This window comes from Nycticebus coucang, chromosome 4 (assembly GCF_027406575.1).
Source record: "Nycticebus coucang isolate mNycCou1 chromosome 4, mNycCou1.pri, whole genome shotgun sequence".
NCBI classification, from domain to species: Eukaryota; Metazoa; Chordata; class Mammalia; order Primates; family Lorisidae; genus Nycticebus; species Nycticebus coucang.
This window is the reverse complement of record NC_069783.1, coordinates 68,786,188-68,803,925: the sequence shown is the minus strand read 5'-3', so window position 1 is coordinate 68,803,925 and position 17,738 is coordinate 68,786,188. Positions and strand designations below refer to the sequence as shown.

At 44.3% G+C, this 17,738-nt stretch overlaps 1 pseudogene; it reads right to left on the bottom strand.

The window, feature by feature from the left end:
- LOC128584324 (charged multivesicular body protein 5-like) overlaps positions 1-17,264 on the bottom strand; it is a 51,105-nt pseudogene extending 33,841 nt beyond the window's left edge.
- Positions 17,265-17,738: the final 474 nt, after the last annotated feature.

The window sequence follows — 17,738 nt, the reverse complement described above, 5'->3', positions numbered from 1 at the left end:
TACTGTTGCATCACAGCTCACAGCAACTTCCAACTCCTGAGCTTAAGCAATTCTCTTGCCTCAGCCTCCCAAGTAGTTGGGCCCACCACAATGCCTGGCTGTTTTTTGGTTGTAGTTTGGCAGGCCCCCCGGGCTGGATTTGAACCTGCCAGCTCTGGTGTATGTAGCTGGCACCTTAGCCACTTGAGCTACAGGCGCTGAGCCATCTCCAGGGCACTTTTGGTATCTTTTTTGTTAATCCCAGGTCCCAGACGTAGAGTCTCAAGAAATCTCTCATGAAAACAGCTCTTCTGCTTCCATTTCTGTCTCTCTACTGAGGTTCAATCTTCTCATTGTCTGAATCTTCCCAAGCATAAGCCTGTGTTCCCCAAACACCTCCCTCCTCTTGCCTTTATCTGTCAGGTCAGGAAAATGAACTCCCAGAATAGTCACCAGGTTTCTAGCCCTCAAAATGGCCCAAATACAAGTTGCAGGTTGAGCCTTGCCAGTGAACTTATTAATTCATTAATTTTCCTTTTATACAAAGGAGATCATAACATTCCTATTTGTTGGACAGTTGGGGTTTTTTCCAAGTTTTTACTATTGTTGACAACCTTGAACACACCCATGGTTGTTTCCTTGAGATAAATTATTTGAAGATGATTATGAGTCAAAGGGTGCATGAGTTTCAAAGCTTCTGGTGTGTATTGCCAATTTTTCTTCCAGTTTATCTAATTATACTCCCACCATCAATATGTGGTGCCTTTTATAGTCTTACATCTTTGACAAAACTGGCAGGTGAAAAGAAAAATATCTTGTTTTAATTGACATTGGTGAAATTGCACATCTTTTTATGTTTCCTTTTTCTAATGATTTGCTTCTGCTCTTTTTCTTTTATTGGGATATTAGACTTTTTTCTCTTCCTGATCTCTAATCCTTATTTTAAAGTAAAAACACGCATCCTTGGCAATGTGTGTACAAGTATTTTTTTTCAGTTTTTCACTTTTCAATTTTGTTTTATACTTTTAACCTAGATAATTTAGAAGAAATACTTACTAAACCCAGTTTCAAAATCTTTTCCCTTGCAGCTTTTGGTTTTGGTTTCACGTTTCTAGGTGACAAGTTTTAAATAGTCTCCATGGTATTTCCTGACATCTGAGACCTAATATTAGGTTGGAGAGGGCTATAAATCTCAGACATTCCAGCTCTTAATCCAGCCTAACCAGTAGCTTTCAAACTTTTTCGTTTTTTACTGTGACTTGTAGTAAAAAAAAAAAAAAAATGCATTTTACATTGCAAACTACCACACATACAAATATTTACTTTAAAAAATTATTTTAAGACTGGGTATGGTGGCTCACACCTATAATCCTAGCACTCCGGGAGGCCTGTTCAGAAGGTGGATCTCTTGAGCTCAGGTCAAGATCAGTCTGAGCAAAGCAAGACCCTGTCTCTACTAAAAATAGAGAAAATAGCTGGGTGTTGTGGTGGGGGCCTGTAGTCCCAGCTACTCGGGAGGCTGAGACAAGAGGATCACTTGAGACCAAGAGTTTGAGATTGCTGTGAGCTATGACCTCACGGCACTCAACCTCAGGGGGACTGATGAAACTGTCTCAAAAAAAAAGTTTTTTTTTGGAACCATTACTTACCCTAACTACATGTCATTAATCTGATATTTCTTTTTTGAAATTTAATTTAATTTTATTCTATTCTATGTCATTTTTTTTTAAAAAGTGCTGATTTTGACCCAGTAAATTGGCTCAACAACCCATCAAAGAAATCGTGACCTAGAGTTTGAAAAACACAGACCAGGACTAGTAAGAGGCTGATTGTCTCTCCCCAAATTTTACCTACTTCCATGCCACTTTAACTTATTTCCCACTCCAAAGGGGTGATGGAGAGGTCAGACAATCATAAATCTGTGAAGGAACACTGAAGACTTGTGTGGGAGCGCTCAGGCTGAACTAAGCTTTGATTGACATCTAACAGGCAAGAGCAAAAACTGTGGTTTTGAATTTCAATCCCAAAGTTCAGAATGAGGTTCCTTCTAGTTTCCTGGTCCTGAAATGCTCACCCTAACTATACTCACTTTAATATAGTCCTAGAAAACTCCTCTTGTCTGCGGTATAATCCAGGACTTGGCAAAAAACGGTCACCAGGATCTGTTCCAGCTCAGCTGTTCTTGCAATTACAGCCCAAGAAAAGGGTGACATTACTTTCTCGGGCAGAGAAAGTAATCTGATGCATTCTTTGCACATGCATTTAGATTGGCATGGAGAAGCTAGTCCGACCATGTAAGGGTGAAGAATCATTAGGACACTTACTCCAGAAAAAAAAAAAACCGATGATATAAAGGGAAAAAAGAAGTGATTAGAAAGTCACTTATCAGATACCATTGGAAAGTTCTCATAAGATACATCCATGGTCTAGGCTTTGGGGTCAGAAGGCCCAAATTCAAGTCCCCATTCTGTCTGGGATTTCCCAACATTCTGATCTGGGTCAAGTCAAAACTCCTCTGTGCCTCATTAAAAATCCATAAATGATTATAAGAACTTGAGCTTTCTCAGGATTATAGAGCAATGCAATTGAAACAGCAGTAAGGTACCATACTAAGCAACTGTAGTTGCTGCTGTTGTTTGTTCATATGCAGGGCTTCCTGACATTGAAAGCTTGTTGAACTACCAGCCATTTTTTTTTTTTTTTGGCGATTTGTTTTGGTTAGTGATTTGTGTGTATAGCTTAATTCCAATTACAGCAAATGGTCCTTATATTCTTTATAGGGTTTTAAAATTTAGGTCAAGCATCTCTGATTATGGCTCATAGGACTGTCTGTACAAGGGCAGGTTTCTATGCAATGATCCCAAAAGCACAGCTACACCGAGTCAAATGCATGGCACACATTTTTGTTTTCTTTTTTAGAGAGCCCTCAGGGGTTCCTCAAGAGTAAGCACAGCCTGCCTCCCAGGCACTTCTGAGCTTTCTCAGAAGCTTTCTGTAGTTTGTGTGTCTTTTTATTCCTCTTGCTCTGAGCTATCCTCTCACTCACTAAACCCCCAAGGGTGCCTTTGGAAGACACGCTCTAGCAATCTCGGAGAAGTTAAGATAAGTTTAACACTTTTAGGGATACAAGGAGGAAAAAATTGCAGATATGCTATTCAAGTTTACTGCTTCTGATAATAACGAAACTCTGAAGGTAGCAATATGCAAAGCTTAGGCTGAATTTATAGCTCAGAACGTTCCTATGGAGGTTTCTTGGGTGACAGGGCATTTCTGTTTCCTTTTCTCTCTCCCAGAAATTTCTTTGCTGGGCTGGCTTGGTGCCCGTAGCACAGTGGTTATGGCACCAGCCACATGCACTGAGGTTGGTGGGTTCAAACCCAACCTGGGCCAGCTAAACAATGATAACTGCAATGAAAAAAAAAATAGCCAGGGAGGTACACATAGCTCAAGGAGTAGGGCGCTGGCCCCACATACCAGAGGTGGTGGGTTCAAACCCGGCTCCAGCTAAAAACTGCAAAAAAAAAAATAGCCAGGTGTTGTGATGGGCGCCTGTCGTCCCAGCTACTTGGGAGGCTGAGGCAAGAAAATTGCTTAAGCCCAAGAGTTAGACATTGCTGTGAGCTGTGACTGACACCACAGCACTCTACCTAGGGTGACTTAGTGAGACTCTGACTCAAAAAAAGAAAGAACGAAATTTCTTTGCTGGAGAAACACCTTGGTGGAATGCCTGGCCTATAGGGATTTCCCTTTTCTGAGAAGAGCCACAAGGTAGGATGAGTCTCAGAGGCCATGTTTGAGGGCCAGAAGCCACTTTCCCTGTGCAGAGCTGACTGATAGGCTGCAGACACCTAACCCAGGCAGGCAAACCAGATTCTCTCTCCTGGGAATTTGAAACCTGAACAGAGAGTCTCTAAGCCTGGCAAGCCTGGAGCAGTGTCACATGAACAGAAAGAAGGTCCTTGGGCTGCCCCGGTTCCTGCCTATCTGGGGTTATTGTTCGCTCTTCTTTCAGTTCTCTGAGCCACTCCCTCCCCTTCCAATAAAGTTCTGTTTAGATTAGGTAGTCAGTGTTGCTTTGGGAGAACTCAAAACAAAACAAAAGCAAAAACAAAACCAAAACCAAGTAAAACAAGAAAAACAGTATAACTATTGTAGCATCTAGGGAGTGGAGGCATGGTGTAGGTAGAAAGAAGGTAGACTTTGGGAGTTTTTATCTTTTTTTAACTCTTTCTACACTCAAGGTAGTTTTGAATCTTGGTTTTCAACTGGCCAGCTGTACATTTAGTCAATTTATCTTTTATAAGCCTTAAATTCCTCAACTATATTAAAGTGGGGATCACCTACTTGGTAAAACTGGTTCTTCGATTAGTCAAATGACATTTCTTGTGGTCACGTAGAGGCTGTTTTTGCTTATTTCCTAATCCTCAGTTGAGTAACAGATAGCTGAAGCCTCTGGACATTATCACTTTATTTGAACATTTTATTAAACCAGGAATCCTGGTTAATACTTTTCCTACTTGAAGGGGTTTTTGTTTGATCACCTTAAAATCCTGCTGCACACAAAGGCTGTATGGTGGTAGCAAGTGCCCATTCAAGATTGTCTTTTTTTTTTTTTTTTTGTAGAGACAAAGTTTCACTTTATGGCCCTCGGTAGAGTGCCATGGCATCAACACAGCTCACAGCAACCTCCAACTCCTGGGCTTAAGCGATTCTCCTGCCTCAGCCTCCTGAGTAGCTGGGACTACAGGTGCCCGCCACAACGCCCGGCTATTTTTGGGTTGCAGTTCTGCCGGGGCCGGGATTGAACCCGCCACCCTTGGTATATGGGGCCGGCGCCTTACCGACTGAGCCACAGGCGCTGCCCCAAAGATTGTCTTGTTTTTTAAAAATTGTGGTGAAATACACATAACATAAAATTACCATCTTAGCCCTGTAGGGGTACACTTATACGAATTGTGAGTGTACAGGTCAGTGGCATCAGTACACTCACCTTGTTGAGCAACCATAGAATGACCTCGTTTCAATGTGATCTAAAATATTTAATTGTATTGTAAATTAATTTTTATCCTTTATGAAAATTTTTTATCTGAATAAAAAACATTTAAACACTTTGTCAGACCACTTTTTTCAAACTGAGGTAACTGTTAGCATGAACTCAGTCAAATTCTAAGTAGTTTTGAGCTTTGCCCTGGGGAACAGTTCTCAGAAGTTAATGCTGGAAGAAAATTGCAGAGTTGTCTAGTCTAAATACATCAGTTAAAACAGTTGCCCATCTAGTTGTTCATTCGGGTTATCAGACCTTTACTGAGCCACCGTGCCAGGAACTGGAATACAGCTAGAGGAAGGATACAGCCAGGGGTGGCCAAGCCATTGTCTTTGCTGGTGCTCATGGCTGTCCAGAGGCAGACACCAGCTCAGCATGACAGGGGAAGGAGCTCAGTGTGCTAAAAGGCAAAGGAAGGTGCAGATGTGCACGAGAGGAGATTAAAAATGTAGCTTGGGACCAGATTATAAAGCCTTCAAACTGACATGGAGAGGAGTTTAGATTTTCTTTTTCCACTACAAGTAATGGAAGCAGCAGGGTAGGCGTGGAGGATGGAGGTGGGGGGGGTCAGACACTAATGAGGACAGATGTGCATTTTAGAGCCAGGGCTGGCAGCAACGTAGGCAGAGGATGGGCTGGAAGGGCGCAAAACGCAGCTCAGTGAGAGTCCCGCTGTACACAGCAGCTTGGAAACCTTGTCTTTTTAAATCACACAGTGATAGAGCCAGGTCTGCTGCCAGCCCTGGGTTCTTTCTAAGCAAATGCGATAGAATGACTTTTTCAAAACTCAGTATTGGAATTTGCAGATACTTCCTTCCAAAGAAGACTCTTCCGCCCAGTCTGGATTCTTTCCCTCATCCCTCATTTCATGGCCGGTTTCCCCACAGCCTCCCTGGGGGAAGATCTCTCCTTGAGACTATGCTCATGGGAATGAAACTTGCTTGAAAAATGTGAAGCATTCCTAAACACCACCTCCACATCAGCAACAGACTTCACAAAGCTATCTTTGTGCTTTCCAGATAAAGAGATCAAAGTTTCTCCAAGATCTGATTCCACAGATTGATTTACATGAGGAGGGGTTTGGGTGGGGAGGGGGAATAGGCATGAACTGCTGGAGAGGCTGCATATGGAAGTTTCTGTTCCAAAGGTGAAATCTCCATCATGCTGGCAGCACTGAATCTGTTCTAACAAGGAAACCACCCCCCACCCCCCCACCCCCCGTTCCCTGGCAGTGGGATCAGAAACAAAATCTAGGGCAAAGTCCGACCTGGATCTAGAAGCTTGAAATATCTAAGCCTAAAGGGTCCTTAGGCCTATTTTATGAATGGGAAAACCAAGACCTCGGAAGTGGCAAACTGGACCTAGAAATGAGTGCCCAGTGTACTTTCCACAACTTAGGGTCCTCTCCTCTCCTCTCCCTCTCCTCTCCTTTCTTTTCCTTTGAGTCTTACTATGTTGCCCTTTGGTAGAGTACTGTACCATCACAGCTCACAGCAACCTCAAACTCTTGAGCTTAAGCGATTCTTTTGCCAAGTAGCTGGGCCTACAGGCGCTCACCACGACATTCAGCTATATATATATATATATATATATATATTTTTTTTTTTTTTTTGTAGAGACAGAGTCTCACTTTATCGCCCTCTGTAGAGTGCCATGGTGTCACAGCTCTCAGCAACCTCCAACTCCTGGGCTTAGGCAATTCTCTTGCCTCAGTCTCCTGAGTAGCTGGGACTTCAGGCACCCGCCACAATGCCCGGCTATTTTTTTATTGCAGTTTGGCTGGGGCCGGGCTTGAACCCTCCACCCTCTGCATATGGGGCCAGCACCCTACCCACTGAGCCACAGGAGCCACCCTTAGCTATTTTTTTGTTGTTATTGCAGTTGTTACTGTTGTTTACCTGGCCTGAGCTGGGTTCAAACCCGCCACCCTCAGTGTATGTGGTTGGTGCCGTAACCACTGTGCTATGGGCACCGAGCCTTAAGGGTGTTTTCATTCAGTAGTGTGTACATATGTGTGTCACAGGTTTATAAATAAGTAAAACTTGGGCCACACCTTTAACTTAGTGGGTAGGGCGCCAGCCACATACACCCAGGCTGGCAGGTTCGAACCCAGTCCAAGCCAGACAATGACAAATGCAACAAAAAATAGCCAGGCATTGTGGCCAGTGCCTGTACTCCCAGCTACTTAGGAGGCTGAGGCATGAGAATCACTTGAGTCCAGGAGTCTGAGGTTGCTGTGACGCCATGACACTCTACCAAGGGTGACATAGTGAGACTCTGTCTCCAATATATATATATTTTATATATATATAAAACTTGAGGGATGAATAAAACTGAATAGAATTTGCCTAAAGCAGCTGCTTTTTTTTTTTTTCTTTGGTAGAGACAGAGTCTCACTTTATGGTCCTCGGTAGAGTGCCGTGGCCTCACACAGCTCACAGCAACCTCCAACTCCTGGGCTTAAGCGATTCTCTTGCCTCAGCCTCCCGAGTAGCTGGGACTACAGGCATCCGCCACAACGCCCGGCTAAGCAGCTGCATTTTTTAAAAGGTACTAATTCAGAAAGGGTCCAAGACAAAATGGTCAGCCTTTGCAGCAGCTCTATGGCCCGGTTTCCCTTGCGTCCTGCAGTGGGCTCCACACCTTCCCACAATCCTTTGCCATTAGTTTAGGATGTTGGCATAACTTCAGGTGGTATTGGTTTGGTGGGCAGAATGAGCTGGGAGAGAACAAAGGAGCTAGCTATACTGGGGTTGAGGAATCCAGTCTCCATCTGCACCAATTAACTTTTTACTCCGATGGTTCTCAGCCCTGGCTACACAGTAGAATCACCTGGGTTTGAGACTGTATGTCAGCCTGAAAAAACCCCAAAGTTCAGGCCCCAAACCAGACTAATTACATCAAAATATCTAGAGGTAGGGGCCAGGTGTTAGGATTTTTCCAAACTCCTAAGGTGCCTACCCTGGGCAGGTAAGGTCATATCCGCACCTCTTACTCTGACTAGCATGTCATAATGTTTGTTAATCTTTGAATAAAAAAATAAAAGATTCAGAAAGAGAGTTCAGAGAGGTTGCTGTGTCTTTTTTTTTTTTAATTGTGACAAAGTCTCACTTTTTTTTTTTGAGACAGAGTCTCAAGCTGTCACCCTGGGTAGAGTGCTGTGGCATCACAATTCACAGAAACCTCCAACTCCTGGGCTCAAGCGAGTCTCCTGCCTCCTCCTCCCAAGTAGCTGGGACTATAGTCGCCCGCCACAGTGCCCCGTTATTTTTTGGTTGCAGCCATCATTGTTGTTTGGCGGGCCTGGGCTGGATTTGAACCCGTCAGCTCAAGTGTATGTGGCTGGCGCCTTAGCCGCCGGAGCCACAGGTGCCGAGCCCTGACTATTTTTGTTTTGTTTAGCAGGCCGGATCAGGTTAGAACCCACTACCCCTGGTGCACGTGGCCAGCGCCCTAATCACTGGGCTATGGGGTGCCCAGCCTGCTGTGTCTTTCAATCAGGTTAAAATACATGTAAAGTGGTAAGTGTAAGTGTTTCTGGGGGTAGTCTTCTAACTTGTGTTTTCTTTTTGTATTGGCAGCCTATATTGTGTCAGGGCATGTATTGGTGGTGTACCCCAATTAGGCCCTAAGGTCTTTGCCACCAGAGAGGCAGTTTGGACTAATAGTTAACAGAGAGTTCTAGAAGCTGACAGACTGGATTTCTGACCTAGGGCAAGTCACTAAATCAGTGCAAAGTGCCTGGAGAGTAGTCAACCTTGTAAAAACTGGAGCTATTGTTATTATATATGGCTTTGTACTTTCACACTTCATTGGGCAAAGTGTTGTCCATGAAAAGCCCATTGTTTGATGGGCGTAGTGCAGCACTGTCCAGTAGAAATTAATGTAAGCCATACATGTAATTTCAAATGTTCTAGTACCCATAATACAAAGAGTGAAATGAAGTAGGTGAAATTAATTAACAGCACACATTCCTTTAACTCAATATATTCACGTACTATCATTTTGGCATGCAGTCAGTATAAAAGAGTATTAATAAATTAGTGAACTATTTTATACTTTTTCCTCCTAACCCCATCCTAAATCTTTGAAATCTAGTATGTATTTTTACATCTTAATTCAGAGTACACTTCCCAAGTCTTCAAGAGTCCTGTGAGACAAGTGGCGACCATGTGAGGTTAATGTTTCCTTCATGTCTCCAAGCCTGCACATTGTAAGTTTCCGTTAAATGTGCTCCCCTGGGTTGATCTTGTCTCCTCTTTCTTTTTTTTTTGAGACAGAGCCTCAAGCTGTCGCCCTGGGCAGAGTACGGTAGCATCACAGCTCACAGCAACCGCCAACTCCTGGGCTCAAGCGATTCTCCTGTCTCTGCCTTTCAAGTAGCTGGGACTACAGGTGCCCTCCACAATGCCCGGCTATTTTTTGGTTGCAGCCGTCATTGTTGTTTGGCAGGCCTGGGCTGGATTCAAACCCACCAGCTCAGGTGTATATGGCTGGCGCCTTAGCCCCTTGAGCCACAGGCACGGAGCCGATCCTGTCTCCTCTTGAGGAGCTCTCCACATAGCAGCATCCACACTCTACCCAGGCCTTTTCTTGTTCCACCTTGAGCCCGATTTGAAAAGGTCACATTTTATAGCCTAATACTATGTGCCCAGATCCTTATGCAAGCATTTCTATGCCTTTGCACGACTCATCAGCCTCATCTTTGCTTCAACTTGTCTGTTTATACCAGATTTATGACCCTAAGAGGAAAGTTACATTTTCTGTCTTAATTTTTACAAAAGTATTTGGTTGACCCAAAAGGCAGCCTGCCCAGGGGCAGGGTGGGAAGTTCATAGGAGCCTCTGTACCTGGGACTCTTTCCACTCAGGCCCTGCCCCACTGTGGGTGGCAGCCCTGTGGCCTTTGCAGCCAAACACCATGAGTCATTGTAGTCTCTTGTTAAACCTGAGCTCCAAACTCAGAGTCATTTTTGTTTTTCTTTTCTTTTCTTTTTTTTTTTTGTGGAGACAAGACTCTCACTTTATGGCCCTCGATAGAGTTCCACGGCATCACACAGCTCATAGCAACCTCCAACTCCTGAGCTTAAGCGATTCTCTTGCCTCAGCCTCCGGAGTAGCGGGGACTATAGGCGCCCGCCACAACGCCTGGCTATTTTTTTGTTGTCGTTCGGCTTGGGTTGGGTTTGAACCTGCCACACTCGGTATAATGGGGCCAGTGCCTTACCAACTGAGCCACAGGCGCCACCCGCCATTTTTGTTTTTCAGTTGAATAAATAGGCAGCCCTGGACACAAACACACACATACACGCAAATGCAGGGAACCAGGATGAGGACTTGGTTCTTAACTGGGAGAACATATTGTTTGTCATAATTACTATCATATTTCTGAACCTGGCCTTCCATGGCCGCCCCAGGAGTTTATAGTCTCTGTCAGGGAAGCTCTCTATGGTTTAACTTATGCAAGAGGTTAGGGAAGAATTCAGATCCTGACCCAACGGCAGGGCAAGGGAGGAATTCATTTTCCTATGATTGGGGGGGATGTCCACGGGACTCCCCAAGGACCCAGTGCTCCACCCAGGGCAGCAGAGCCTCCCCTTATCCTCCCACACAGGTCCAGTATTCAGAATGTATCAATTTGCTTTTTAACTGCAGTGATGGTTATGGCTGCACATTAGAATTACCTAGGCAGCTCAGTGCCTTTAGCTCAAAGGCTAGGGCGCCAGACACATATACCAAAGGTAGCGGGTTTTAGCCCATGCCGGGCCTGCCACACAGCAATGACAACTACAATCAAAAAAAACCATAGCCGGGCGTTGTGGTGGGTGCCTGTAGCCTGTAGACCCAGCTACTTGGGAGGCTGAGGTAAGAGAATCGCTTAAGCCCAAGAGTTTGAAGGTGCAGTGAGCTGGGATGCCACGCATTCTACCAAGGGTGACATAGTGAGACTCTGTCTCAAAATAAATAAATAAATGAAAAAAAATAAAATAGAATTACCTAGGCAGCTTATAAAATTCCTGATGCTCAGGTCAGAAACTAGACCAATTAAGTCAGGTTCTCTTGAGGCCTTTACTCTCTCTACCTTTTTTTTTTTTTTGTAGAGACAGAGTCTCACTGTACTGCCCTCAGGTAGAGTGCCGTGGCGTCACACGGCTCACAGCAACCTCTAACTCTTGGGCTTACGCGATTCTCTTGCCTCAGCCTCCAGAGCAGCTGGGACTACAGGCGCACGCCACAACGCCCCGGCTATTTTTCTATTGCAGTTTGGCCGGGGCTGGGTCCGAACGCTCCACCCTCGGCATAGGGGGCCGGCGCCCTACTCACTGAGCCACAGGCACCGCCCTTTTTTTTTTTTTCTGAGACAAAGTATCACTCTTTGCTCTGGGTAGTGTCATCATAGCTCATGGCAACCACAATCTCTTGGGCTCAAGTGATTTTCATGTCTCAGCTTCCCAAGTAGCTGGGACTACGGGTGGCTGCCATAACTTTCAAGTTGTTTTTTTATTTTTTTTAGTAGAGAAGGGATCTTGCTCTTGCTCAGGCTGGTCTAGAACTCCTGAGCTCTCACAATCTGCCTGTTTTGGCCTCCCGGAGTGCTAGGATTATAGGCATGAGCCACCATGGTGGCCAAGGCCTTTACTCTTTGATCAGGTGTATTTATGATTTCCAGGCTCAGTGGGAACCCTAATCTTTGTCTAGCAGTCCTTGAACCCTCCCGAGTCAACAGGCCCAACACTTTCCAGGACCAAGAACAGTGACTAGACACCTTCACTGTTCTCTGGGCCCCTCTATCTTTCCTCTGCCAGTCTGTTTGAGGAGGGAACTTCTTTTCTCCTGAGGCACCAATCCTTCCCACATTCTTCCCTCCCACAGGGTCTCCATCGCAGAGTGTGAACCTTCGTCACTGTCTCTGCGTTTTTTCTGTATACTTTTCCCTTTGTCTCCTTCTCAAACTTTTAGTCTGTCTCACAGTCTTTCCCCTTGTGTCATGACCACCCCTAAAATCCAAATCCCGGCTTCTACTCTGTCTCCCCTTCAACTTCGATGGCTTGGCTTCACTTCCCTGTTGATCTTCTAGAAGGAAGAGCCCTCAAGGCAGTCTGCACTTTCTCTCCTCTCCTTAACCCATCACTGGTGACTTTGGCTCCAGCCCATCACAATAGGGCCACTCTCAACACTCCCTAATGTGACTAATCACCTCCTAGCTGCTACATCCTTGGCTTATTTTCAATCTCCTCTTCTTTGTTCTTTGGCTATGTCAATCACTTCCTCTCCCTTGAAATTCATCTTTGGTCTCTGGTGACTCTTTTTTTTTTTTTTTTTCTGATTTCCACTCATCTCTGTGATGTTTTCTTCCTAGTTTCCTTTTCCTTGGCTCAGCCCTGAGATTGGTGTTCCCCAGTTCTGTCTTTAGCCATCTTTCTAATCTGAATTGATCTATCCCAAGGCTTTAAGTACTATCTATGTGATGTTAACTTCCAAATTGTTGTCTCTGGTCTTGTAGGTCCAGCTGTCTACTGGACATCTCCATACTAATATCCTTCTGAACATGCTCAAAATGGAACCCATCATTTTCTTCCCATCAAATTTGTTCTTTCTTTAGTCATCATACTCAAGAGTGAAACACTGGACATATTACCATAAAAGTTAGGAACAGGGGTGGGTGCAGTGGCTGGAGTTTGTAATCCTAGCACTCTGGGAGGCCAAGGCTGGTGAATTGTCTGAGCTCAGGAGAACAGCCTGAGCAAGAGGGAGACCACATCTCTACTAAAAATAGAAAAAATAGAAAAACTAGCTGGGGGTAGTGGCCTGTAGTCCCAGCTACTCAGCAGGCAAGAGGATCACTTGAACTCAAGAGTTTGAGGTGAACTCAAGAGTTTGTGATTGCTGTGAACTATGATGCCACAGCACTCAGCTGAGGGTGATAAAATGAGACCCTGTCTCAAAAAAAAAAGTATACATATATACATATATATGCGTGTATATATATAAATATATATATAAAATAAAGGCATTACACATCCATAGGGGAAAGGATGGATTAGAGAATGATAGAAAGTTTCACATCTATGCCAGATCACACAGGTAGGAGGTGGCTGTTGCCTAAAGTTCTAGCAGGGTTGTGAGGCCTAATCTATGTTTAGCCAGGAGTTCTGCATTTGATTAGAAATGTCTTCCAGGGGCCCAAGAGGGGGAGATACTTCACTTGGGCCAAGTATTTGCCATTCCTGGATTATTCAATAAATATCATTGGGACAACAAGCTAGCAATTTCAGGAAAAACAATTAGTAGCTCCTCTTTGGTTCATATATACTCAAGTAAATTTCAGATGGATTAGATTTAAAGAGTATTTTTAAAAAATAGAAACATAAAATACTAGAAGAAAAAAAAAGAGGAAATTTAAAGAAACAATTCCTGCAGTGAAGGGAAGAACTTCCCTAGTATGACATTAAAAACAGAAGCCCGGCCACAGTGACACATGCCTGTAATCCTAGCACTCTGGGAGGCTGAGGTGGGTGGATTGCTCACAAGTTCGAGACCAGCCTGAGCAAAAGTGAGACTCCCCCATCTCAAAAAACAAAAACAAACCAAAAAAAACCCAAAAGAAGCCATAAAGTTAAAGATTGATAGATTTAGCTACTTAATCATTCCATTCAAAACTTCTGTGATCAGAAGTTTAAAGGGCACTAACAGATTAAGAGAAAAATGCAGTACATATGATGAAGGGTTAATATCTTACTACATAAATGAGCTCCTCAATCAACAAGAAAATCCGATCACCCCCTAATGAAAAAAGTGGAAAAGATGTGAATAGGCAATTCACTGATGGAGAAATGCAAACAGCTGAGAAATACATATCTTTTTTTAAAAATTTACTAGTAATCCAAGGAATGAAAATTAAGACAACACTCTACCCCTTTTTTCACTAACTAGACTAACAAAGAAAAATTTCTCATATGTTTAAAGATGTAGAAAAATAATATTAAAATGGAAAAAAACCCAGGCAATTGGGCCTAGTCACGATGGACACAAAATCTACTTTGTAATAGTTTCTGACTTCTTTCTCAGAAAGCAGTCAAACAGTAGAAGGTGGTATTTACTGGAGACATCCGCAAGAAGTTGTGCAAGGAGGAGAGCTCTGTAGCTAAACTGCAATTCTGTAAATTTGTGGTTAGCGAGAATATCCTGTCAGACTGTTCAATTCTAGTTTCCCTTTCTGATTCTAAAACGTCTCTTCTGAAGAAATGGGTCATGAGGGCTTAGGCTATTTTCTTCTAGCAACATTTTAACTTTTTGAATACATGGATCTCTAGCTAACATTTTGGGAGTAAGTTGGCTCCCGGGTACCCTGAGACAGCCCCCTGCTGGGCACCACCGTGTTGGCCTGAGGCCAGGAGGCCCACCCAAAGGGGCAGTCTAAGGAACAGAGCACTCTGAGGTCTCTAGTCTTTTAATCAGGTGACATCAACCACATCTGACCCATAAACACTAAAACACACGTTGGTCACCTGGTTCTAGTTGAGCAGGAACTGTCTCCCCAAGGACATTTGGATGAGAGGTGTGTCTTGGAATGGTGTCATCAAAGATCATCTTCATTCTGGTTCAAATGAGATTTCACTTTTGTTGTGAAATACATAAATAATCAACAGAATAAAAGTGGAGAGGTTTCATTAATAATATAAAAGTGCACATGGAAGGTACCTCCTGATACTTTTCTAGACTAAATAGGCACATGCACACACTCTGGAGGGAAATTAAATTGGAGGCCAATTTATTTGACTTTTTTTTTTTTTTTTGAGACAGAGTCTCACTTTGTCACCCTCGGTAGACTGCCCTGGAGTCACAGCTCACAGCAACCTCAGACTCTTGGACTTAAAAGCTTCTCTTCCCTCAGTCTCCCAAGTAGCTGGGACTACAGGTGCCCACCACAACACCTGGCTATTTTTTTGTTGCAGTTGACATTGTTGTTTAGCAGGCCCTGGCTGGGTTCAAACCTACCAGCCCCAGTGTATGTGGCTGACACCCTAACCACTGAGCTATGGGCACCGAGCCCAATTTATTTGACTTTTGACAGGGGAAAAAAACAGAGAGAGACCATTAAAAATAGTGATACTGCAGGGTACAGTAGCTCCCACCTATAATCCTAGCACTCTGGGAGGCCAAGGCAAGAGGTTTGCTTAAAGTCTGGAGTTCAAGGCCGACCTGAGCCAGAGCAAGACCACATCTTTACTAAAAAGAGAAAAATTAGCCCAGCATTGTGGTGGGCTCCTGTAGTCCCCAGCTACTTGGGAGGCTGAGGCAAGAAGATAGCTTGAGCCCAGAAGTTTGAGGTTGCTGTGAGCTATGACACTATGGCACTCTAGTCTGGGGTAACAGAGTGAGACTTTGTCTCAAAAAAAAAGAAAGAAAGAAAAATTATCCAGGCATGATTACACATGCCTATAGTCCCAGCTACTTGAGAGGCTGAGGCAGGAGGATCTCTTGAGACCAAGAGTTTGAGCTTGCTGTGAGCTGTGATGACGCCTGGGAATTCTAACCAGGGTGACACAGTGAGTCTCCATTTTTATTTTTTTTTCGAGACAGAGCCTCAGGCTGTCGCCCTGGGTAGAGTGCTGTAGCATCACAGCTCACAGCAACCTCCAACTCCTAGGATGCAGTGATTCTCCTGCCTTTACCTCCCAAGAGCTGGGACTACAGGCGCCCGCCACAACGCCTGGCTATTTTTTGGTTGCAGCCGTCATTGTTGTTTGGCGGGCCCAGGCTGGATTCAAACCCGCCAGCTCAGGTATATGTGGCTGGCGCCTTAGCCACTTGAGCCACAGGCACCGAGCCATCCATTTTTTGTTTAAAGATTCCCATTTTCTTGATTTTATTTTAAATGATCATTAATGAATGAAAATAATTCATACAAAGCCAAAGATACTTTTAAGTAAGTTAGTCTTTCATAAGAGAAAAAGGAATAAAATTTTAGTACAAAGAAAGCATCTCCAAAAGGATGAGTCTCTTCCTGGGGGTGGAGGAGGAAACAATGTAATTAACCTTTCTTTTTTTTTTTTCGCAGTTTTTGGCCAGGGATGGGTTTGAACCTGCCACCGCCAGCATATGGGGCCGGTGCCCTACTCTGTTGAGCCACAGGTGCCACCCCAACCTTTCTTTCAAAGAAAAGAAAAAAACCGAAATCTGTTATGGCAAATTTGGAAAGATAACACATTTCCCAGTCCCACAATGTATGTTCGTTTTATACGAGGTACTTCAATGATGCAAGTCTATGAACCAGGAATCTGTCGATCCAAATTAATCCACCAGGACTCCATCCTTGTTTTTTGTTATTGTTTTTTTTTGAGACAGAGTCTCACTATGTCACCCTCAGTACAGTGTTGTAGTGTCACAGCTCACAGCAACCTTCAACTCCTGGGCTTAAGCCATTCTCTTGCCTTAGCCTCCCAAGTAGCTGAGACTACGGGCACCTGCCACAACACCTGGCTATTTTTGTTGTTGTTGTTGCAGTTGTCATTGTTTTTTTTAGCAGTCTCAGGCCAGGTTCGAACCCACCAGCCCTGGTGTATGTGGCCAGCACCCTACCCACTGAGCTATGGGTACCAATCCCATCCTTGTTTTTTGTGTCAGTGGGAATTCACCTTCTGGAATTGCAGGCGCATATGCTGCTTCATCCAAATAGGAACTATCTTCATCAGCCAGAAGCTCATCACCCAGTGCATCCAACTCAGCTTTCAGGTCATCTTATCTAATTCTGGGGTGCCATAACTGCGACTCAGTGCTTCTTAGATTTGCATTTTCCATCATATCCTCTAACTGGTCTTGTAAATCCTCAATCTGGTCAGTTTTCACTTGCTGGTATGCTTTTTTCATTTCTTTTACTCCCAGTTTCATAGCATTAACCGTGGTCTTGGTGTCCTTCAGTGACTGGATGGTGTAATTGGCTTGTTCCATGTTAAAAGACTGTTGGGCGAGATTGTCCCACTGCTGCTCATACATCCATTTTTGCTTTAAAACCCGCAAGGCTTTCTGCTTGACCATATTCTTTGCAGGACCTTCTGTCATCTTTTTGATCTGATCCTTAGACTTCACTAGCTTAGCATCCAATCAAGAAATCTTGGCAATGGATTCTACCCAGCTGTCCACTGTGACAATGCAGTCAGTCAGGCTGGGTGGCAGAGCCTTGGGTTTCACTTTCCCCAAGAATCGGTTCTTCTTGGGCGGCAGAGAAGAAACCCAAACACTGGAGCCCGAGTCTCCATTTTTATTTCTCATTTTTAATTTTTTTTCGAGACAGGGCGGCGCCTGTGGCTCAGTCGGTAAGGCGCCAGCCCCATATACTGAGGGTGGCGGGTTCAAGCCCGGCCCCGGCGAAACTGTAACCAAAAAATAGCTGGGCGTTGTGGCAGGAACCTGTAGTCCCAGCTACTCGGGAAGCTGAGGCAAGAGAATCGCTTAAGCCCAGGAGTTGGAGGTTGCTGCGAGCTGTGTGAGGCCACGGCACTCTACTGAGGGCCATAGAGTGAAACTCTGTCTCTACAAAAAAAAAAAAAAAATTTTTTTTCGAGACAGTTTCACTTTGTCATCCTTGGTGCTGTGGCGTCACAGCTCAGAGCAACCTCAAACTTTTGGGCTTAAGTGATTCTCTTGCCTCAGCCTCCCAAGTAGCTGGGACTATAGGCGCCTGCCACAACACCCAGCTATTTTTAGAGACAGGG